We start from the raw sequence: 25,191 nt of genomic DNA on the forward strand, positions 1-25,191 counted from the left end.
CCAATGGTGAATGAAGGCCCACTCATAACCCCTAGAGAGAGAAGATTTTGTGGAAATTGACGACTTTGGTCTAACAATAAGGAACACTCTGATTAGATCTAGAAAAAGTCCCAACATTAAATAATTTCTTCTGTCGTGAAATTATTCTCAAGTACCTGCAGTCTGGCATACAGAAGACCAGAAAGATATCATCAAGAAAATGAAAATATTATCCAAAATAAATCAAGTAATAACAATCAAATAGAATGAATACTTCTCCAATTGACTAATCTCACGATTGTGCCCGTCTACTGCAACTTGAATCTGTTGAAGAAACCAAAAGTATAGAATTGTTCGATGAAGTGTCACGGTCGGAAGTAAGTCATTTCACACAATACATAGATAGGGCATGTTAGACCGACAAGTCACTATGTCATGACATCAATGACAGCGACGTAAATAAAGACACAAGCTCCGATGAGGAAACTAAGAAAAATGACAAATTTCTTCTAATGTTACTGCATATGAGTAAGATAGCCCTGAATCATATACCCATCTATGAAGGTGACAAATATCTAAAAAGACATTAGTTTTTCTATGAAAAAATCCAGATTGCGAATGAAATTAATGATGAAGATAAGGAAATGGCATAGTTCACTAAAAATTTAAGGAAACACACTCTAACATGGTTCATGAACCTAACTGTAAAACAAATAAAACAAAATATGAGATCAATACCAACTTCCTCACATTCTTAGAAGCATAAGACGTTAAGAATTTGGTAGCATAAAAACTAAGGGAAATCAAGTAGAGACCAAATGAATCTGTCCAAGAGTATGACAAATGATTTGAAGACTTACAAAGACAGATCTTGTATGCTATCGATGAAGATATTCTAGTACAATGGTATGTAGCAAGGATACTTCAGAAAATTCATGGAACACTCCAAATGCATGAAGTAAAAATGTGTGAAGAAGCCCTTAAATTAACACAATGAATTGAACAAGACAATGAAGGTCAATCAATCATCGCACCAACCGACAATAAGATTGAAGATAAATTAGAACAACTACAAAATTCTTTGATGCAATTATCATTTCAAAAGAATCATCTATGGTGTACCAATTTTCATATGGAAGTCCATGCAAAAGAAACCCGTAAGCTCAAGACAATTTTGATCAATGTGTTAGAAGAATACAAACTGAGGTGTATTTGGGTATTTTTCAAACTACTTCTAGTCACTCCACAAAATACTGCCAATATAACCTATGGAATTATAAGCCAAAGTGGTGTGAAATTTGGGAAGATAACATACATTCCACTCAGGAATGTTCACTGAATGGGAAAACTAAACCTAATTTCCATGTTGTCTACCATACTCGGGCTACTAATTAACATCCAAATCCATCCTCATTCAGTGGAAGAGTATGAGGCCGAGGAGGTTATGGAGGATGCCGAGGTGATTATAATAGCAGGGGTGATGGTCATGGTCGAGGATGAGGAATAAAGTATTGCTATACTTGCTAGCAAGAGGGACATATGGCGACTAAATTCCCCTTAAAAGACAATACTGATTTTACATTTCTATAATATGTGTCGTCTATGTGACCATTCTTTGAAAGACTATCCTAAAATAGTAAGAAAAGTCGTAAAGGAAAGATTTGTCAATCTACTACAAAATGTTTAGAAACACAAGATTCTAAATTCTAAAAACCTCCATGTAGTGATAAGATCTGGAGCCAAAAAATATAATAGCAAACAAATCAATCAATTGATCTGACTAGTTAACAATATGATGAAATATCTGGATGTCGAACGATAAAAATATGCAATGACCAAAGAAGTTGATTTATTTATAAAATAAAATTAAGGACACCATCTATCTAAGGATTTATTCTTAGAAGAATTCCTTGAGCTTTGAAAGGAAAAACATTATGTTACTCATTTTGTAGAATTGTTAAACATTTTGAAAAACTGCAATGAAAACAGAGAAAGAGGAAAGAATGTTAGACAACTATCGCAAGGAAATTAGATAGAAGATTATGATCCATGCGTGGAATTGGAAATAAATTGGTTTATGGTTAAACAAGCTATTATTGATTTTGGATCAGAAGTAAATATTCTCCCAAGGGAAACATGGATTAATATGGGATGACCAAACTTAGAAAAAACATCTAACTATCTTAAGTTGGCTACCAAAATATTTATTGAACTAATTGGAACATTACGACAAGTCTATACATCTATAATTGGAATTATAATGACAATCGATTTTCAAGTCATTGACTTAGTCAACAGAATTCTTGCTTACCTAGCGTTAGTTGGTCTACCTTGGAGAAAAAGAATGAAGGTGATGATATCACTAGAAAAGGACATAATAAAACTGAAAGGAAACAATAAAAATATTTTTATCCCCTTAGACCTTCGAGAAATTAAACCATGGGTGGAAGCTTCTAATTAAGAAGCTGAAACAAGGAAACTTTACTAAGTCCTACATGATGAACAAGACAATGTCGAACCAAATTCTTCAAGTGAAATTTTAACTAGGTCACCTCTCTCAATTGGACAAAACTCATACATTGAGCTATATGAATGGCAGATTGAAAACTACGAATCAAAGGAAAAAGAGTGTTGGAAAATCCAGGCTATTCCAACATCAAAGGTTCGACCTAGTTATTCTTTCAAAGCGATACTAATTATATGAGAAAAAATTGTTAAGAAAAAACATCCTTAATTCCAACAGATGTAACGGATGACTCTAGTAATAATATCTATTTTAAAGAAAGAGAATCCCCTACCAAACACATAGAAACAATAACAAAATTAATTGGTGAGCAGAGACGAATGCAAAGTCTAGTACAAACTTTTACCGGTCAAGCAGTGAGATGGCGAGACACCATTCATCTTGACGCCAAAGATGGATGACTGCGACAACCTATTTTATTGAACTATTTGAAGGAAAAAAATCTTATGCACAAGAAAATATACCCACTTTTAGTGTTTCCCAAGATTGTATCGAACATATCAAAAACTAGAAATCGGGATGGAAAATAATTGGTTATAAAGATGAACGTGTCTGGCTGCACATGTTCCCAAATACCTTAGATAATATATTGAATAAGTGGTATAAGTTAGAGGAAGAAATAGTCCAATCACTCCAATGGCAAAAACTAAAGGAAAAATTGTTTAAGGAATTTGAATTCAAACCGGAGGAAGAAAATTTAAAAGATGTAGTGGAGAAAATTAAAGAATTCATCAGAGAGAAACTAGTTGATCAATAGATATCAATTAATGGTTCAGTAACTTGAAACTATATATCATGCATCACAGACAAATGGAGAGCTAGTCAACTAGAAATGGAAGAAATACCCATCGACGACCAAGGATTTTATTTGAACAAGCATCATCCTGAAAATCACAAGACAATTCAATCAGTATGCAAAGTTGCTAAACAAGACATAGAGAAACTAGATAAGTTAGACTTTCCGCCAGCTTACCAAGAAGTAAATGTAGGGGAAAAAAGAATTGAAAAATCAAAATAAACTAATTTGATGGATACAAAAATAAAAACATGAGAAGTATGCAAATTAAATGATCACCAACAAAAAATTTGTCGACTTGGTGATTATTGGTTAGAGAAACAAAACACAAAATTTGTCAACTTACTCAAGGAGTGTCAAGACATATTTTCTCGAGACTATAAAGACTTAAAAGGGTTAGTCAAGAAAATGGGAGAAATGAAGATCCATATCATTCCCAGAGCTAAACTAATAATGAAAATACCATACAAATTAGCACATAAATATAAACCTATTGTACAGAAAGAAATAGAGGGAATGTTTGCCACTATTATTATATACCCCATAGAAAAATCAGAATGGGAAATCCCTATGGCTTCTAAATTGAGGAAGCATGATATGATGATATTGGGAATTTTTGTTGACTATTGAGGATTAAATAAAATGATAGTCACTGATCCATTCCTGGCTCCCTTTGTTGAAGAGATTATCAATGATGCCATGGGTCATGAAAACTACTCCTTTACAGATGGGTTATCAGGATATAATCAAGTGTCCATAGCAGAAGAAGATCGATAAAAAATGACTTTTGTTACAAAATTTGGTTCTTTTGCATATAGAGTGATTCCATTTCGAATAGAGAACACACCTGTAGTATTCTCAACAGTAGTAGTTAAAGCATTTTAGGAATATATTTATAAAACCATGGCTGTGTATTTTGACGATTGGACAATCTACACATTATTAAGAGATCATATGCAATGGCTAACACTGATTCTTAAAATATGCAAATAGATACGATTATCCCTTAATATTAAAAAATGTATCTTCGCAACACTAATTGGAATATTGTTGGGCCATGTTGTTTCAAAGGATGGAATTAAAGTCGATATGGAAAAAATCAAGGTAATTTTAGATTTAAAGGCTCTGATTAACCAAAAGAAAATTAAAATATTCTTAGGACATACATGATACTATAGAATATTTATTAGGCATTATTTTGATATAACATTCATAATCGATTAAATTTTAAACAAAGAGACATTGTTGATTTGGTCTAATGAATGCAATGAACCATTCCAATTATTAAAAAAAAATTTGGTCAAGGCACCAATCCTCAAATTTCCAGACTATTTTAAAAAATTTCATGTTTATGTCAATGAATAAAATGTTGCAGTCAGAGTTATGCTAGTAGAACCCAACATCGAATTAATAAACCATACAAACACTTATGCTAGTAAGAATCTTGGTAAAGCATAACAAAATTATTCACTGAAAGAATGTGAAGGTCTAGCAATGATATCCGCCCTACATAAATTTGGTCACTACCTTTTCGAAAACCCCTTTATATTTTAATTGGACCACTAAGCACTAAAATACCTTGTAAACACACCTATTAATCAAGGAATATTTTTTTGATGGCTACTCTTATTGCAAGAATTTGAATTTAAAGTTTTGTTCCATCCGGATAAAAGAAATGTTGGCCCTGATCACCTATCCTGATTGGAGTTGGAAGAAGAGATGTTGGACATAGATGATGATCTTCCCAATGCCCATCTATTCAGGATTGAAGTAGTCCCAACTAAAATTGCTAAAATAGAAGAATTTCTACATACAGGTAAAGCACTAGAAGGATTATCAGAAAAAATAAAAAGATACTAGAAATCAAAGTGACACCATATACATTGACAAATGATCAATTATATAAACTAATAATTAACAAATTACTTCAAATATGCATCCTGGAACATGAAAGAGAAGTGATTATCGATGAAGCTCATAAAGGGGGAGTTGGAGGCCATTATCAAGGAGATACGAGTGCTCAGAAAATAATGCCAGCTCATCTCTGATGGTTGACAGTATTCCATGATTGTCGACATTAGGTAGAAAAATATGATATATGCCAGAGAATAGGTTGACCTTTACCAAAAAATCAAATTCCATTGCATTCCATAGTTCCATCATTATCATTTGAAATATGGGCTATCGACTTTATCAGCTCGTTGAATATGTAACAATGTGGGTGGAATAAGAGCCCGTAGCTTCATGTACTAAATAAGTAGCATCTAAATTCATATACAAAAATATAGTGAAGTGTTTTGGTTGCCCCCTCGTCCTTATCAATGATAGGGGAACACATTTTTTTAATTGCACAGTTGAAGTATTAGTAAAGAACTTTATGATAGAAAACATGAAGATTATGTCATATCGCTCTCAAGCAAATGGTGCAGTTTAATTGTTTAATCAAACTTTGCATAAAGGATTACTAAAAAAATTGTAACATAGACAAACACAATTGGGACGATAAAATTCTAACGATTTTATGGGCATATCATACAACGCATAAGAATTCAATGGGTTCGATACCATTTAAGATTATCTATGGACATGAAGTAGTCATGTTGTTTCACTACTCAACAAATGCACAAACCATGTCAACTATACTAAAATACAACACAAAGTTACAAGCACAACACATAAGACAGTTACATTAATTAGAGGAAGATCAAATGTACACATAATATCATCAACAAATAAACAAATACCAGAAAATAACATGGCATGACCAAACCTTCAAGCTAAACATATTCAAGTCGGTAATTTAGTCCTATTGTACGATAATCAAGTCAAAGGAAAGCCAAGGGAACTTGAAATTGCATGGCTTGATCCATTTGTCATTGAGGATATTCGACCATTAGGAGCAATTCAATTAAAGAAGTTACATGGTCACCTATTCAAGTCTCTTGTTAATGGTGCCTATTTAAAAAAAAATATTTTCATAATTTCTTTTATTATAGGTTAGCTGTAATATTGTGTTGATGGTGTTGTGCCCGCCAAAATTCAAGTGATTACGCTGATGTGAAGTCCCAACTAGACCTCACACCTTTTGGTGTGGGAGTCCCATCTCGTATGATGGCTTGGTTGCCATTATCTTAAATATTTGCCTCAACTCTTGCTTGTCAGCACAGTAGAGTGGTCTACTTTGTCTTCGAGTAGTGAGGTTCGTGTGCCTGGTGATTGTTAGTGTTACTTGTGTCAATGGTTCTTTCAATATAGAGGGATAGGGTGGGAGTGAGTCCTAAGTTGGTTGGGAGGAAGCCCCAACTCTATTAGGAACACACAACACATGGGGACGTGCACAACTTCTGGAAGAACAGTCCACACGGATGTGGAAGTCACAACACACAAGGGAAGATAACACGTACAACACTCAATGGATGAGTCTTCCCAATTGCAACCATTGTTATAGCAAGTTTATGTGAAAAGTTTGTCTGATGTCATGGGAGGTAACCAACATGGGCATGATAACATTAATAACACATACAACACATTTTCATTAATATATATGTATTACAATAAGTGAATGAGTTCAAGTGTTAAGCATAGGTTAAAGAAACATGCATTACAAGTGTTCAAGATCAGTCTTACAACAATCACAATACATGTGTGAAAACGTGCTCGCCTGTTAGCAGGCTTCTGAATTAAGTGAAAGTTCCAAGACACATCGTTACACCATACATCACTAGCCCCTTGGGTGGGGTGTTGGAGTCACTACTTACTCCTCACGCAAAAGATTACAGACTCTCAAGGCTATGTGGGAGGAGCTGAGGTGAAAAGTCCTTTACATGTATAAATGAGGGGGTATTTATAGCCAAGGGTGAAACTGACCCTTGTGGTTGTTCGACTACCCTCATGATTGTTTAACTTCCATGACTTTTCGACTTTACATGACTCTTCATACAACAAGTGGGTCTCTTGGACTTCCACGTTACATTACATTGATTGATAGTATGGCCCACAGTAGAGATGTGGATGACATGACTTAAGACAAGACTCAACATGACAGTGCTGGTACTTTCATGCTGCTCCTGGTGTGCATGTCGAGCTATAATGTTGTTGGGTGATGGATGTCCTCATAGTGTGTCATAGCTTCACCTCTGCATGGAAAAACACACAGAGTCTTCGATGGTCGTTGGTTTGCTTGATGTTGCATTCGCATGTTTCTCCTTGCTTGTACGTTGATAAGCCTGATAGGTTCATCCATTCGCGAGAAGTGAAAGTTTGTCTATCTGTTTGTTCGTAGCACATCTTTCATGTTTGCTCATCCGTCTATCCATAAACACATATTTTCATGATCGTACGTTTGCGAGCACATATCTTTGCATGCATAATTTGTTCATTCGTTGGCGAATAAGTGCTTCTACATGTACTCCCTTTGTTCATCCCATTCATCATCATGCCATGCTTGTTTGTGTATCTATATCTGCAGTCACTCATGACGAGATGACATAAAATCCATGAACCTCCTAGTTTACCATGATGCATGATTGTTTCAGATGTAGGTGACCGAGAGAGGAGATAGGGTTGCGAGGTATGAGCTGGAGGCTCCGGGCACTGCTGGTGAAAACTGTGCAACAGTCACTAGGTGATGGAGATGGGCGAACTAGATCGACAATGATTGTCCGTGGGGACTGGTTCAGCTGGAGGACAAAACTATGCATATTTTGAGAGGAACAGTCCGGGCTGCGGGAAGTCTAGGTAGGAAAAATATGCACAATTCCCAGAGGGAGAGGACAATGGGAGCTTGGAAGCCAAAAACTATGCAATTCTTGGAGGGAATTGGCAATCAACTGCTGGATCTTGGGAAAAAACTACACAATCCCTGGAGGGAGCTGGCAGTCGGCTTCTGGGAGTTGGTGGCGAGAAAAATTGTGTTGATCCTGGGAGGCTGGCCTCCTAATCACCTTTGCATAGTGTTTGAGCTAAGAAGACTGCTGGGCAATGGAGGGATTGCTCATGAAAGTTGTGCAGTTTTCTAGGTGAGAAGCTGGTTGACTAACTAGAGGGCTAACTGAAAAAACTGCGCAATTTTCTGAGGGAGATAGGGGTAGGCACTTGGTGTCTGTCTAGCCTGTCTGCACAATTTTCCCAGTCAATGGAGCGGGCAATGTCTGCAGCCTGTGCACAATTTTTTAGGGGAGTTAGTACTGGGGTGACTTCTGGGTCAACCTCTCTGGTTGACCAACATGAAGGTTGATTGATCTACTTGTGGGCAGCACAACTTGAAATTTCTTTCTTGGTGCTTTTGCACTATTCCGAGTGATAGTCGATCGAGTTGATGGTGGGGTGAAGTTCAGACTGTCAGAGAGGAATCCAATCATCAGAACTTCAGCAAAATGACTAAGTGTGTGAATGAGTGGAAAGGTGCATACGTGATCTTGCAAACACACACTTACATGACTTAACGATGAGATGACTCAAACCATCCAGATGAATATGCTCAAAATGACTAACCGATGGTGTGAGTGACAAGCATGATGCTTTTGATTGAACATTGGATGACCATAACGATTCTTGCATGACAGTGAATATGAATCCATGTGTGAGCATGACATATGTTTACATGGTGAACAAAACATGTACACACGAAGCGAAGACCTTGAGTATGACCAGAACATGGTCGCAAGCATGACATTAACATCAACATGCAAAAGTGGTTAGTCGAATGATCAAGGAAGGTGGGTGCGAAGACTCACACGAGCTCATGAAGTGAACCCGAGTGTTATAGGGAAAAGTGTCTATGCAGAATTGCTAATCCCACTAAGGCGTGGTAGCTACCTTAGAAACAAACAAAGTAAAACTACTTTCATTTTCCTTTATGAAAGATAGATGAGAGAAGAATAAAGGAGACCAACCTCTGTCTTGCACTTGGTTCCTTGCTCAATTCCTCTCTCTTCTGGTAGTCCTTTGCTACTTGTTTTTTGGTATACCCAGCTACACAGAATACCTGTAGAATCAAAGGAGCATAACACTATACAAGAACATGGATCTACTATCATAAACAATTTAGGATCAAATGTAAATTGACCATACAAATGCATAAAACATAAATGACACAAGAGTATGGAGGAAAACTTGAATAGCTTTATTGATAATCAAGAAAAAGCCAAGAGAGTTACAACCAGTTGTTCTGACCCAACATCATCCTCTTAGCAAGTGAGCCCTTCTTCACCTCATGCAAAGCTTAGATCACCCAACACTATGATGTTGCCTCAAGAAACCAACAACAATTCCTTACAAGATGCAAAATTCCAGCCTCTGGATCTCTGGGATGAGGGATCCATATATAGATGCCTGCAAGGGAGATGAGTCAGCTTGTGATTTGATTAGTGTCTTCGCTCTGATAGTTCTTGCTTCCACTTGGAGATTAATGATCTCTTACTCATCCTTGGTCGAATTCAGAGAGGCAAGTGTCACAGGAGAAGTTTCAGGAAGATTCCATGCTTCTCCACCTTGCGGATTTACATTGCCATTTGTCTCTTCTCGCCCATCGCACCCCATAGAAGGGATTTTTGAAATGGAACGCACCCACTGAGTGTACTTAGGTGAGATGCAATGCACTTTGCCTATGGAGCAGGTGAAATGATCATGTTTTGACCAGTTCTGAGTAGTTTTTCATGGAGAACTTCTGGGAGAAGCTGTAATCAGTTGACCTTCTTCCTTTAGGGGTTGGAACAACATGTTTATGGACTTAGGAGCCCTTGGTTTATGGACATTTTATGCTTGGGGTTGCAGTGCCCAAAAATGTCTATAACAGTTGCCCCCTAGAGCATGAGGTCGTTAATCTTTTTTGATGTCGGGTGAAATGCTTTATCATGAGGATCCGAAGTTCTTTCAAGTTGGGAGGAGACCTGTAATAAGATACAGTACAATAAATTATCTTCATAATATTTTCATGATATAGCTGAGGCGGGCATTCCCATGCTCAGCTTTATAAATTCATTTTCATGTACATAGGATAAACAATCATCTGAGTGTAGACTGATGATTCTGGAGGAGCCATCATCCCATAGATTGGATGATTATCTGTGCAACAATGATGTATATTTGATGTCTTTATTTTCCTGAATATATATCGCAACCCGGATGGATGAAACTAGATCCGGGGTCTTCAATCTCGTTCGATCTTCACTCAAAGTACAAGTCGATCCATGTGAGAGATTTTCTGGAGTCGAACATGGAAAGACATCGCCTAATTACCAGCCAATGATGTAAGCTGTTAATAGGTGCGAGAGGAATCACCGATAATGATAATGATCCTCAAGGTACTACCGTACAATTCACGTGGTGTGAATGAGGGACTTGGCATCGAACACCATGCAAAATCTTTCGGTCAAAGGCCATTGATGTAAACCTGTCGCCGGAAGTGAGAAACTTGCCATTGAGGCATGCAAGCTTCAAAGTACTGAAAGGGGTGTCCATAGATCGACTTCTTAGATAATGAGCTGATGTCGACAAGAAGTAATCCATCATAGGAGGGCCTTAATGAATCCCACATCAATGACAAGGAACGAAGAAAATGATTTTAATGGAGGTGAAAACGATCTGGTGATATAAGGTTCAGGGTGGCGGTCATGAAAGAATGGAGCGTAAATGTATTGCAGCGGGTGAGACACAGGTGAATTCTCTGAGTGACTTCTCTTCAACATATCGGCGACACTGACATGATGGATTGGTAGCATTAACCCCAAATTTGGATGGTGTGATGTGACCGGTGAATGAAACAACCCAACTCGACTTGGATGCGGAGTGAAAGTGTCATGTTCAAGAGCGACTTGCTACTAACAAAATTTCTTCAAGTTTTCTTCCCAATTTTTCCCCAGTCATTGCTGACCAGTACCTCTTTATTTTTGTCAAGCTTGAGGAGGATAACATATGCTTGTTCTATAATTTTCCCTTCGAGCAAACCCATCGCTATGTTTTAACGAGCCTAGCGATAGTGAAACTCATTCTTGTCTGCTATGGAGAAGTTTGTCGCTATTAGGTTTTAACTAGTTTAACGACAAAGATAACTCGGTCCTTTTCAATTTTAGAGAGTCTGAAAAGGGATGTAAAGGAAACTCCAAAAATCCTTTTTCGTCATCTAATCCCTTAAGTCCGAAAAAGTATAAACTAATACAGAAGGGATGAATTTTCGATACTTTTAACGAGCCGAATAAAACAAGCGCTCAAAATTTTTGTGTAATAATCCCTCAAGTCCAAAAAGATTAAAATATAAAGGAGGGATAGCACTTCCGGTCCCTTTAACGAGCTGGAAAGGCTAATGGCTTGGCAATCCTTTCATATTTTACGAGTCAGTTGAAAAGAGCTTAAAGGAGAATCATCTTTGAGGAACGAGTGATAAAATTGGGTAGCAGCTGATTCCAGGTAAGGTTTGGAATTTTCCAATCATGGCAGTGTTACAGGGATGGCTAATAGGATCACTCTTCGCAACTGTTCCTCAAAAGGGGTAAACAATCAAATGGAGGTGAATGATCGGCCAATACAGAGTGGAGGTGATGATGAGAACACGACCAAGGCTTTAAAGGCTGAAGTACTACATTCACGATGGTTATTTACCGGGAATTTGTTCATTTTTTATTGAGCTTAAATGCTGGGGGAAATATTTGCTCATTGCTTATGTTTATTTTTTAATGAGCATGAAGTCTGCATTAAAACTGCTCGATTTGACGGTCATTTTTTGACTTTACCATTAATAACTTTGTTCTTTCAAAGATTGTACTGCATGCTCAATTGCTTCATCAAATTAGTTAGAAATGAATGTAGGAATTTACAGGGTAAGTTCCTCAGAAAGAATACCAAGAGGACACCGCTCACAACCAGATCTCAAATCAATACACCAGTATTTTTGACGTGGTTAAAACCCTCAGAGTGCAAGGAGGGAAACAGTCCACGGCCTGTCCCAACGTGGGTACAGACAATTTATTAATCAAAGAATGAAAATTTACATAAGCTTCTCTCATGCACGGATTGCCCGAACAATGACCCTCCATGCGCTTTAAATAGAACTCATGGACCAATTGGGTGTCAAGCCACAGATCAAGTGTCGGTAATACCGAGGTGAGAGTGAACCGTCGGATCACTACATATTGTGACCGTCGGATTGTAAGTTACAAAATGTACAACGGTAAAGAAACACACTTTACCTAACTCTAACCTAACTCTATGCTAGACCAAGTTGAACTTAACTATATCCTATGTGTCGGAATATCCTAACATCCCCCCTTAAGAACAACTTGGGATAGGATTGAAGGATTTACAAATATGACACAATAGGAGAAGGAAGGAGGCACTAGAGCCTATCCCTCCTTAGTGACAACTTCCTGAACTCCAAGCATATATCGAAGTTTAGTGAACTTCGCCTCTGTGAGAGCCTTTGTGAAGATGTCTGCAACCTGATCATCTGTTGGACAATATTGCACTTCAAGAACATGGTCATGAATGAGCTTTCTGATGAAGTGCATGTGTAGTTCAATGTGTTTGTTGCGCTGATGCTGGACTGGATCTTTGCATAGCTGAATGGCACTTTGATTATCACACCAAAGTGTGGTTGGATGCTGCTGCTCAAAGCCAAACTCTGATAGGATCTGACGAAGCCACAAGGCTTCCTTACTAGCTTCCACGGCACCACGATACTCTGCTTCTGCTGATGAAAGAGAAATGGCAGCCTGTTTCTTACAAGCCCATGTAATAGGTCCTGAACCAAGAGTGAAGACATAACCGGCAGTAGACTTCCGATCATCAAGGTCACCAGCCCAATCAGAATTAGTGAAACCAACTAACACAGGAGCTGCTTTGGCACTGTAATGAATCCCAAACTGTACTGTACCTCGAACATAACGAAGTATTCTTTTAGCTGCTTTCCAATGACTTTCACGGGGGTTTTGCATAAAACGAGCAACAAGGCCAACAGCAAAGGAAAGATCAGGACGAGTATGGGTTAAATACAAGAGTTTTCCGACAAGTTGACGGTATAAGGTAGCATCAACTTCAGGAGAAGTACAAGAGACTGAAAGTTTGACTCCAGACTGAAAGGGAGAAGTGGCTGGCTTACAGTCTTCCATGTGAAAATGACGAAGAATATCACAAGCATACTTGGACTGGGAAAGGAAAATACCCTCTTGGGATTGCAAGACTTGAAGACCGGGAAAATAGTGTAAGTGTCCTAAGTCTGTCATTTCAAATTTCTTTTTAAGGCTGGACTTCACATGGTTTATAAGGTTGGGATCACTACCAGTAAGAATAAGATCATCAACATAAAGAACAAGGATGATGAGAGAGTTGCCCACTTTCTTGGTGTAGACAGTATTGTCAGAATGACACCTAGAAAAGCCAGATTCTAAAAGAAAGCTATCCATTTTGGCATACCAAGCTCGAGGAGCTTGCTTGAGGCCATAAAGGGATTTCTTAAGTCGACAAACGAGGCTGGAGTCTGTTTGTATGAAGCCAATGGGTTGTTCCATATAGATTTCTTCCTGCAAGTCACCATGCAAGAAGGCAGATTTAACATCCATTTGATGGACTTCCCATTTTAAAGAGGCAGCAAGGGAAAGAACAAGGCGGATAGAGTTCATTTTGGCAACTGGAGAGAAGGTTTCAGTGTAGTCAATGCCTTCAACCTGTGAAAAGCCCTTAGCAACTAGACGAGCTTTATGTTTATCAACTTTCCCATCTGGTCCATACTTGGTTCTGTAAACCCATTTGCATCTAACAAGTTTGCGTCCCTTTGGTAGAGGAACAAGATCCCATGTATCATTTGTCATCAATGAATGATATTCTTCATTCATAGCTGTTTCCCAATGTGGATGGCCTGAAGCTTCTGCAAAAGTGTCAGGATCATGATTTACTGGAGCTTGAGCCAGTAAAGAAGAGGCTCTTTCAAACTGAGAACGTGTACGTCGTTGATCTGTAGGATCACCGGCAAGATCACCTGCTGCATCCCGAGTAGCACGGACCCATCTTGGAAGTTGAGGATCCTGAGAAGGTGGGGAAGGATTATCATCCTCACTTTCATCATCAGAAGAAGAAATGTTTTCAAAGATAGAAGAGATAGGAAGAGGTGGCACATCCGCCGGACTAGGCTCGCAGGCCGATTTATTTTCATCAAATTTTACATCTCTTCTAATGATAACATTTTTGGACTTAAATGGAATAAGTCTATAGCCTTTTACATCTTCAGAATATCCAACAAAAGTACATTTCTCACTCTTAGGTTCTAAAGCTTTATGCTTTTCATCTGGAATATGGGCCCATGCTTCACTTCCAAACACACGAAAGTGACTTACATCTGGTTTAATGGAACTCCAGGCTTCTTCTGGAGTGATATTCTCTAGAACCTTAGTAGGAGTGCGATTGATTATATAATTTGCACAATTAATTGCTTCGGCCCAAAAACTAAGACTGAGTCCTTTAGATTGCAGCATACAATTAGCCATTTCCTTTAAGGTGCGATTTTTCCTTTCAGCTACACCATTTTGTTGTGGAGTGTATGGAACAATATGTTGCATTTGAATTCCATTTTCGGTGCAAAAGTTGATGAATGCATTTTTAACATATTCTCCACCATTATCAGTTCTTAGCTTAAGAATTTGATGTCCAGATTGTTTTTCAACGAATGCTTTGAAGGCCAAAAAGGTGGTAAATACTTCGCTCTTGAGTTTTAAGAAGTATACCCAAGTGCGTCTGGAGAAATCATCAATGAAAGTTAAGAAGTACTTGCAGCCAGAGAATGAAGCAACAGGAAGAGGACCACATAAATCACTGTGCACAAGCTGTAAAGGGGCTGAGGCGTGCCAAGAGGCACGTTTGTCAAAACTGTCCCGATGATGTTTTCCGAGTACACATCCGGAACAAACACCATCTTTGCAAGATACCATAGGAAGACCTGTCACCATGTTTTCTTTACATAGATGCTGAAGGGAGCGATAGTTTAAGTGACCATACCGCTCATGCCAAAGTTTGCTCACTTCATCATTATGAGCAACAAATACTGAGGGAAGATGGGATGACCCAAAGTTGTGAAACTTATACAACCTTTTGGAATCATCAGCAAGACCAGTAGCTAGAATCTGTTTAGGATCTTTTAGATCCTTGATTACAACATCATGAGGTGAAAATTCAACAATTTTACCTTCACCTGAATGAGTTATCTGATAGACAGATAGAAGGTTGCAGGATAAGTTTGGAACACATAATACATCATTGAACTGACCATTGTCTAGATGAACAGTTCCAGTCCCTACAACATTAAGAGATCTATCATCACCAACATATATATTTTTGGTGTTACAATCATTTAAAGAAGAAAACATGGCTTGGTTTTTGGCCATGTGACAAGAGGCTCCAGAATCAATGAGCCACTCATGAGAATGAGAAGAAGAAGAAGATACATTTAATGCATAACCAGACTGAGATGATTGACGATGACATGCAGAAAATGCCGTTCCGGAAGTTGAAGTTGAAGTAGGCTCCAGATGGATGTTATGTTTCTTCATTGCGGCTTCCAAGGCTTCCATCTTCTTAAAGCATTTAGATTCTAAGTGGCCATCTCGATTACAAAAGTTACAATGTCTGTCAGTCTTCTTCCATTTGTTTTTATTGGTCTTGTCATATTGCTGAAATGATCTTTCATCTTGAGGCTGAGTTGGTTTAGGACCATTCCTTTGAGGATAAGACTTCTTAGGATTCTTTGAATTTGGTTGCTGCTGGGCGGCTAACGCTTTCGAGGAAGAGTTTCCAAGATTAAGAAGACCAAGGTGTAAGAGTTTTTCTTGTTCTCTTATTAAGGAATCACAAAAGGAGTCAAAGGAAGGGGGCTTGTAGTCTTTGCCTTGACAAATGAAAGCTTCCCTGGTAGAATGGAAAGTGGAAACAAATACAGAGTAGGCTGGTCCCAACTTAGTAAGGATGGAATAAATAAGGTTACCATCTTCTTTCTTAACTTTAACACCTTCCAAGAGATATCTAAGAGTCTTGAATTTGGACAAGAAATCTTCAATGCAAGAAAAATTATTAGGATCCAAAGTAAGCAACTCATTCTCAAGTTGATGGGCTCTAATTTCATTTTTAATCCCAAAAACTTTAGCAAGTTTTTCTAATGCTTCATGAGGAGTTTCAATTTCTGCAATGTGGAATCTAAGATCAGGAGAAACAGACATTCCTATCAAACCACGTGCTTGATCTTGTCGATTTTCCCATTTTTCGGCCTTGTCTTCATCTTTGGGTTTCTTCTCTTGGTCTGTGGCTATTCTGAAGAGACCTTTACTTCTAAGTAAATCTCCCATGTAGGCTACCCATTGGAAGTAGTTAGTGCTGTCAAGAATGACTTGGCATGGACTTTCCATTTTTTGAAAAACAACTGAAGCTGAAGATGCTGAAAGTAAGTGGTCCAATGGATAGATCTCGAAAAAATAGGCGGTTTTAAAAAAAACGGCTCTGAAAAAGGCTTCCGGATGAAGAAGTTATGGCTTTTTGAAAAAAAATTGTTGACGTTGCCGGCAAAGTGCGCGAATGTGCGGGAATGAAAAAATCCGCCCCCACAAAATGGAGACTTGAACCCAAGACCTCTACTCTCTTAAAAGGTCTTTGAACCAATTGATCTATACAAAATATTTGAGAGAGAGAGAGAGAGAGAGAGAGAGAGGGGGGGGGCCTCGATTTGCGTGCTTGCCTTGGGAAGACTCTTTTCCCCTACAAAACACAAAACACAAAACCCAACACGAATATCCAAAGAAAAACGAACCTTACGGCTCGAAGTTAGCTTTAGCCAAAAAACTAGAAATTTTAAAAAAAATCTCAAAGTTAGCTTTTAGCCGAAAAACTAAATATTTTTCTCAATGTTTCTGATTTTCTGAGATCACACTAAGGTGCAGGGAAAAGAGCATACGCATGAGAAAAATCCTTTCTTTCTGTTTCTGATTTGCCCAGATCGCACAGAGTCGCAGGGCAAAGAGCATACGCAGAAATGAAAGGTATAGATCCGGAAAAAAAAAAAGGCTAAATAAACCGAAACCGAAATAAGCAGAGAGAAAATGACAGTAAACTGCAAAAAAAACACTGTATACCTCCCGATCTGAAAAATGACGCAGCTAGGGCTACCGGAAACCTTTTCGCGTGAAACGAAAGGGGTTCCTCACTGAAACAGATGCTCCGAACGCAACAGAGCAGTCCTCTCGGCCCGAAAGCAGTCAGAAACAGCAGATCTAGGAAACGACAGCCGCATGCAGTTCTACCGGCTTCAGATTTGGATCACCAACGGACGCGGCCCTCAAATAGCTCCGATACCATGTAGGAATTTACAGGGTAAGTTCCTCAGAAAGAATACCAAGAGGACACCGCTCACAACCAGATCTCAAATCAATACACCAGTATTTTTGACGTGGTTAAAACCCTCAGAGTGCAAGGAGGGAAACAGTCCACGGCCTGTCCCAACGTGGGTACAGACAATTTATTAATCAAAGAATGAAAATTTACATAAGCTTCTCTCATGCACGGATTGCCCGAACAATGACCCTCCATGCGCTTTAAATAGAACTCATGGACCAATCGGGTGTCAAGCCACGGATCAAGTGTCGGTAATACCGAGGTGAGAGTGAACCGTCGGATCACTACATATTGTGACCGTCGGATTGTAAGTTACAAAATGTACAACGGTAAAGAAACACACTTTACCTAACTCTAACCTAACTCTATGCTAGACCAAGTTGAACTTAACTATATCCTATGTGTTGGAATATCCTAACAATGAACAATATATGTTTGAAAAATGAGTTAAGACACTAATATTTTAATCAAATTACGTAAAAGTAATTTAAAAGTGCTTTTACCTCTCATTTTACCATTTCATTTGAACTTTGGCTTGTTGGAGCTTTGGAGATGCTTTTCCCCCTTGATTTTCATCAGCTGATTCTGGGAGATTCTGTGAACGATTTTCGGCACCGTCTGGACTAGGTAGGAGCTAAACCTGAGCTCTTTCATTTCATCCTTCCCATTTTGCATTCTGAGCTTGATTTCTGGTTTTTTCTGAGCCTTTGGGGTTTAAAAAAATCGCCCTGGCTCCATTGAACCCTTTATGCATCGAAAGGTGCATTGGATGTTAGCCTGTCCACTGGCCAATTGACATGCAACGCACCCAGAACACTACTGTAGGTGCGATGAGCACAAGGAAGGAAATTTATGCACAGTTTTTTTATGGAAATTTTGTCTGTTTCTCACCAAATCAGGATCTAACTCTTCTCTTGTTTGTTTTCAAAGATTCATTGGAGAAAGATGACCATTACATGGGGAGAACGTGAGCATGAGGAAGATGACATGCTTGCTTTACACGATCCGGTTACAGTAAACGCACTGCGGAACTGTGGCCTGTTGAAGTTTTTCAGCATCTCTAGCATGAGGCAACAAATCAACTTGCTGCAGTATTTGCTCGATGCTTGGGATCCTACTAGCCAGGTGTTCCAGATTAGGGGCAAATCCATCCCCTTGACTGTAGTGGACATCTATTTTTTGACCGGCTTATCGAGGCGGGGTGCCCCTATCTCTTTATCAGGTTCGGCCCGTGGAGGTGAATCTGTGAGAGATTATGTTCGCAGGTATTGCAGAGAGGGATCTCAGCCGAGTAAAGATGGCAAGATCATCATCCGAGATGTCACTGATAGGTCTTTGAGGACCATTCTATTCACTTTTGGTAGGATGGCTAGTGGTGCGGCTCTTCATGTGGCCAACCGATCTTATATGCAGTATGCCTTGGAATGTCTCAAACCGAAGGTGTTCAACTGGTGTGACACAGTACTCCTTGTGATGAAAGAACAGTTGACCAAGGTGAAAAGCGGGAGGTTGAAGATCTTTGGATACAGTTCTATTTTTACCGCCTTCTCCTTGGAAAGGATACCACTGATGCAGCCACAGTATATTGCACTCGGTTTACCTCCACCGACTGAACCACGTATGCAGAGATGGGTCGACCATATGTCTAGGCATGCTGGTCAGTCTCAGATTTCCTTTTCTGATACCTTCTTCGGGTGGTTTGATCGTCAAGAGATGGTTTATTCTGAGTATCCATATGCTGGTATGGACTTCCAGGGTGACCCAGATTTGGTACTGCCGGCTGGCGAACAGTGGGGTGCCATTGGTAAATTCTTGACCATATTTCTGTTTATCATTTTCCTTTTATAATGTCCTCATGCTTTACTCTATCAAGACTAATCAGAACTCATGTGCTCATGCAGATGTTGGTCCTGTTCGGCCAGTAGTATGCCTGAGAGTGCCAGCTGCCGCCCTAGCAGGAGAGGCTGTTGGAAGGGCTATCCTTCGCGACCTTGATGTGGCCGAGACTCTTTCAACATTACAGGATCAGGTTGAGGGCCTCACTCTCGGTATTCCAGATGTGAGGACTTACGAGCTACCTTTGAGGTTGTAGTGACATACTACTGGTGTGCCAAGACGATGGACTAGGCTTTTACGCATGATTGCACAAGCGGTGACTTGTTACCACGAGCATCATTAGACTAGGGTGCCCCCTAGCATTTTGAGTTTTGGGTCATTTGACCAATTTTGTCTTAGTTACAAAATATTATGTGTAAACCATAAATAGTTATATATATATTTTTGATTTTCAGAGTTTTATTTTGGTTAAGTTGCATGATCCTGATGCAAATATTGATGAGATGCTTCTTTTTATAAATGTTGCAAATGTGTATCTAACACATAATTTTCTAATGAGTCAATTAATGTGTTTAAGCTTCTGGAAATATGCTGATATTGAATAAAATCAAATTGCCTTTCCAAAATCTTGACCCTTAGGAACATGCGATAGATAGCTGGATTTCAGACGGAGTAGATACCCGTGAGCTGTAGTATGACGAGCTGTGAGTCTAGCCTGACGACCAGTCGACATATGCCATGTGTGATGGCATCAGAGAGAATTTCTATCAACGTGCTATATTCAGTGATGTTATTTGTTGATCGACCAATACATACCCTTCTGAAACTTACTAACTCGCCGCTTGGATCAAAAATGGCCCAGGCTGCAGAAGATAGGTTCCGCGAACTACGACTCACTCCGTCGGCATATCCAAAAAATGATTCCAATAGGTTTGACATCTGCGACAAATGTAAAAAGCGGATTTACTTGACCAAAACAAATACTTTAGTGAAAACAAAAATGTAACAAAAGCATATATGTTACTATACTGAATCATGCATAGTAACGCTTAAGGTACAACCCATTACGAGGTTGTGCCAGTGGAATCCCGTCATAATCCATTAACTCGTAGGCTCCTTTTGCTAACACTCACTTAACAATATAGGGGCCCATCCTTAAAGACTTGAATTTACCTGCTCCCAATTTATGGGATTCTTGGTCATAAAGCAAGACCAAGTCACCTTCCGAGAAGACACGGGGTTTGACATTCTTGTCGAACTGCGCCTTGACTCGTTTCTTATGGGCTTCGTTAGCCAAAGCGGCATCACGACGGGTTTCATCCAATTGGATTAGTTCCAAGAAACGAGCCTCCTCTTCTGAAGTTCCGGGGAGAAGGTCGATTGCGAGTTTGAGGGATGAGATTTCACACTGAACTGGTAAGATCGCTTCTAGGCCATACACCAGTTGGAAAGGTGTAAACCCGATTGCATTCCTTACTGGTGTTCGGTATGCCCACAAGGCTGAGTATAGGATCAGGTGCCAACTCCTTTTGTGAACTCCAATCATCCTTTTCAGCATGCACTTCAGGACCTTGTTGATTGCTTCAACTTGTCCGTTGGCTTGTGGGTAATATGGAGTAGAGTTGTCATGCGACAACCCTAATTTGGAAGCTAATTCGACCATCATGTGATTGCGAAAATGTGATCCATGATCTGTGACTATACCCTGTGGGACATCAAATCTGGCGACTACATGATTGAAAAAGAAAAGGGTAGCTGTTTCACCAGTGTTATCTAATGTAGGCATCGCCTCGGCCCATTTGGTAAAATAGTCAACTGCGACTATGATATACCCATGCCCCCCAATCGAGGTGGGGTTACATGTCATGAAATCGATGCCCCATTTGGCGAATGGCCCAACAACAACTATTGGTTGCAGAGGTGCAGGTGGTCTTCTGGTTTTGCTATCGAAAATTTGACAGGCATGGCAACTTCTGACTGCAGTTATGCAATCTTTGAACATTGTTGTCCAGAAGTATCCTGCTCGTAAAAAATTTTGCGCCGTAGTGTAACCAGATTGATGCCCCCCACACGCACCTGAATGGCAATCATTCAGGACTTTTTCAGCCTCCTCATGGGTGAGGCACCTCCTCAGAACTGTATCAACACCATGACGGTAAAGTGTATCACCGATGATCATGTAGTCTTTTGATTGGTATCGAATACGTTTTTGTTTGGAGCGGGAGGTATTAGGCCTATATTTTTGGGTTTGGAGATAAATGATTATATCTCCATACCACGGATTGCTTGAAGATATCAGAAACAAAGATTCATCCACGATAGTTTCTTCGGATGTTTCATCGTTGGATGACGATGGGAGATCACATAATAATTCTACGAAAACAAGGGCTTTCTTTGACTTGGATTTTACGAATTCCAGATCAAACTATTGTAGAATTTCTATCCATTTTGAATATTTGCCCCCCAACAACTATCACGACACTATATAAGTCATGGGGTTGCAATCTGACAGAATGGTAGTTTTTCGAAGGAGGACATAGTGTCGAAATCTCTGTATCGCTTGAACAGCTGCTAGTGCTAGCTTTTCAACATAAAAATATTTGCTTTCTGTATCATTTAAGTTCTTACTCAAATAATATATAGGATGTTCAATTCCGTTGTCTTCTTGAACTAAAACCATTGCGATGGTTGTATCCGCTGCAGCCAGATACAGGTTAAAGTCTTTTTGATAATCGAGAGCGTACATTAATGATGCTTTCATTAGAGATTCTTTTAAAGCATCAAAGGAAGCAACGTAGAAATATCGCTCTTAGATGCTGTGGATGATTAGTCCGCTTTCGCGAATGAGCTAGAAGGTCGTCGAGATATGGTTGAACGATGTTTTTGATGTCATGGAAGGCATAATTCATTGCCCTCTGAAATGTTGCCCCTGCGTTCTTTAAACCAAAGGGTAATTTTCGATATGCGAATGTGCCCCACGGACAAATAAATGCAGTTTTTGACTGGTCCTGTGGGCGGATATTTATTTGATTATACCCGGAGAATCCATCCATAAATGAAAAGATTTCGCATCCGGTGCACTCATCAATTATCTGGTCAATGAAGGGTGTAGGGTAGTTGTCTTTTGGAAAAGCTTGATTTACATCCCTATAATTGACGCACACTCTAAAGTTCCTTGTTTTTTCATAACAGGAACAATGTTCGACACCCAATCAGTTAGAGGAACCGGGTAAATGAAACCAGCATGGATGAGCTTTTCAACTTCCGCCTTGATGGAAACAACTTTCTTGGGGTGCACCTGCCGTAGCCGTTGTTGTACTGGTTTGACATCTAGATACATCTTGATTTCGTGTTCAACGATACTTGAGTCAATGCATGGCATTTCATTATATGACCAGGCAAAGACATCTCTGAATTCATGAAAAAGAGCGTTGTATATTTCCAGTTCTGAAGGAGAACAACATTTGCCAACAGAAATATTCTCTACAACATCTGTTTTGGTCGAGATATTTATGGCGATAGTCTCTTCAATGTTGGACAAGTTTCGCTCAGAATCCACCGTGTTTACAGTATTTGATAGGAAATCAAAAACTGAGGGATGATGAAGGTCATCAGGAGTATCTTCTTCGCAATCCAGAAGAAGGGAACAATGGTGCTAATCTTCCCATGGTGTCCCTTCAATTACCATTGATTGAACAATTCCTTCGTCGGTGTAATGCACTCGTGACCAAGGATCTGAATGGGTGCGATATTCGTTAGACCTATCCATCCAAACGCTTGATGAGCATTTATTTGGGTTTGCCTCCCATGCTAGGAACATTGATTTCTACAATATTTCCATTTGGCTTGGAGGCAATAACTTTGTATGATCCATGTTTATATCATTTTCTGAGATCTTTTTAATCGAAGATATCATATTGCAGGTTCCTATTGATGCTACTTCCGCCAGATTTATTGGAGGTGGAAGGACAAAAGTTCCCATTAATATAGGGTCTTTTAGTAGGCCTACTCCAATATTTTGAAGCGAATGGGGGCTTCCATGGATCATTGGAATGCTTCCCGTAACTTGAGAACCATTGGGGAGGAAAGTTTGTTGATCGACAATTGTAATCCCTCCTTGAAAGGGAAATGAAATCTTCCTAAAATAGGCCAACACAACAGCTGCCATAGCATATATCCATGGTCTTCCCAATAGGATGTTGTAATCGAGGTTTCCGTCGATTACTTCAACATCTATTTCTACTGTTTTCCCCCTAGTTCAACTTGCAAGTTACTTAGAATACCATATGGGGTATATGTTTGTTCGTCGAATGCTTTTAATGTCGTCAAAGATTGTGACAAGGTTGGAGATCCTAAAGTTTTCCAGCAACTCATTGACATAATACATGTAGATTCCCCCTCATCAATAATTGTTCGATGAACACTTTTGTTGAGGGCTTTCACTTGAACAAGGAAAGCTAGTTGAGCTGGTAACTGAGGATCGTATCTTTTATGATTCAAGGATACAAGATTGGAATCCTTTGGGTCTATCCCACCGATAGCTCATAATAAAGCCTGCTTTTGGGATGGGCAATTTGCAGTACTTCAAGTGTCAACATAGCGGATGGCAACTGGGCCAGATCTTCCACTATATTATAATTCTGTGCTGCTCTAACACGAGGATTAAATGTCGAATTGTGTACTACTCCCTTTGGAGGTTTTATTGTCAGTTCAAGAATGATGGGTGGCGCAACTTCTGTCGAAGTTGTTGTCGAACTACTAGGTTGATCTTTATCCTTGTTATTCGACAGCTGTGGATTCCCATAATCTTTGTTCCTTGTCGATATCAAAGCATCATTTTGCTGTTTGGAAATCGACAACATTAGCAATTGAGATGGGGAAGCATTTCCATTGTCAACCAGATTTGTTCCTGGATTTGGAAACGGATCAGTTAATACTGCCGAGGTTTTTGAATTCTTGAAGAATTTTTTAAGCTCATCTCTGTGTGGACAATCTGCTGTCCAATGATCCTCATTGCATATAAAGCATGGACGATTTGGTTTCCTATTTCCAGAAGGGTTTGTAGAAGATTTTTCAGGTGATGATTCCTCCTGTTTCTTCTTCTTCCCTTTGTTCTTCTTCTTGCCTCCTAGTTGCTTGGTTTCTTTGCCTTTATCTGTCGAGATGACATTTACTACCGAGGCAAGAAGTTCTTCTTTTGCATTTTGACTGGAAATCTTACGGGCCTTTTTAGATGTAGCCTTTGTCAATTTCGTGTTTGTTGCGCCAATCACGCCATCGCCGACATGAGAGTCATTGTTTGATTTAGGAGGAGGAGGGACTGAGAATTCTGGTCTGGGAGCGTTAGGTATTTTATCATAGATCGTGCCAGACTGAGTGTAAATCAAGTCTAAATATTGCGCACGAGCGATAACTTGCTCTTCGGTGACGACTCCCCCTTTTGCGACATCTTCTGTAATGGAAGGTAACAAAGACTTAATAAACTATTCCGCTAAAAGCTGATTAGGAACATACGTTTTTACCATTCTACGACGACATCGCCACTCATGAATATGATCAGATATGTGAGTGGCCGTTGTTTGTTTGAAATTGGTAAGAAGTTCTGTTCCCGTTTCGTACCTTATTGGTAACTAAAAATGGGTTAAAACGGTTGTGGCTAGGGTACTGAAGTTGTCAAACGAAGCTCTGGGCAATT

The sequence above is a fragment of the Pinus tabuliformis genome, chromosome 3_2 (genome assembly GCF_031772625.1).
Source record: "Pinus tabuliformis cultivar Carrire ecotype Pingquan chromosome 3_2, CPIR1, whole genome shotgun sequence".
Taxonomy (NCBI): domain Eukaryota; kingdom Viridiplantae; phylum Streptophyta; class Pinopsida; order Pinales; family Pinaceae; genus Pinus; species Pinus tabuliformis.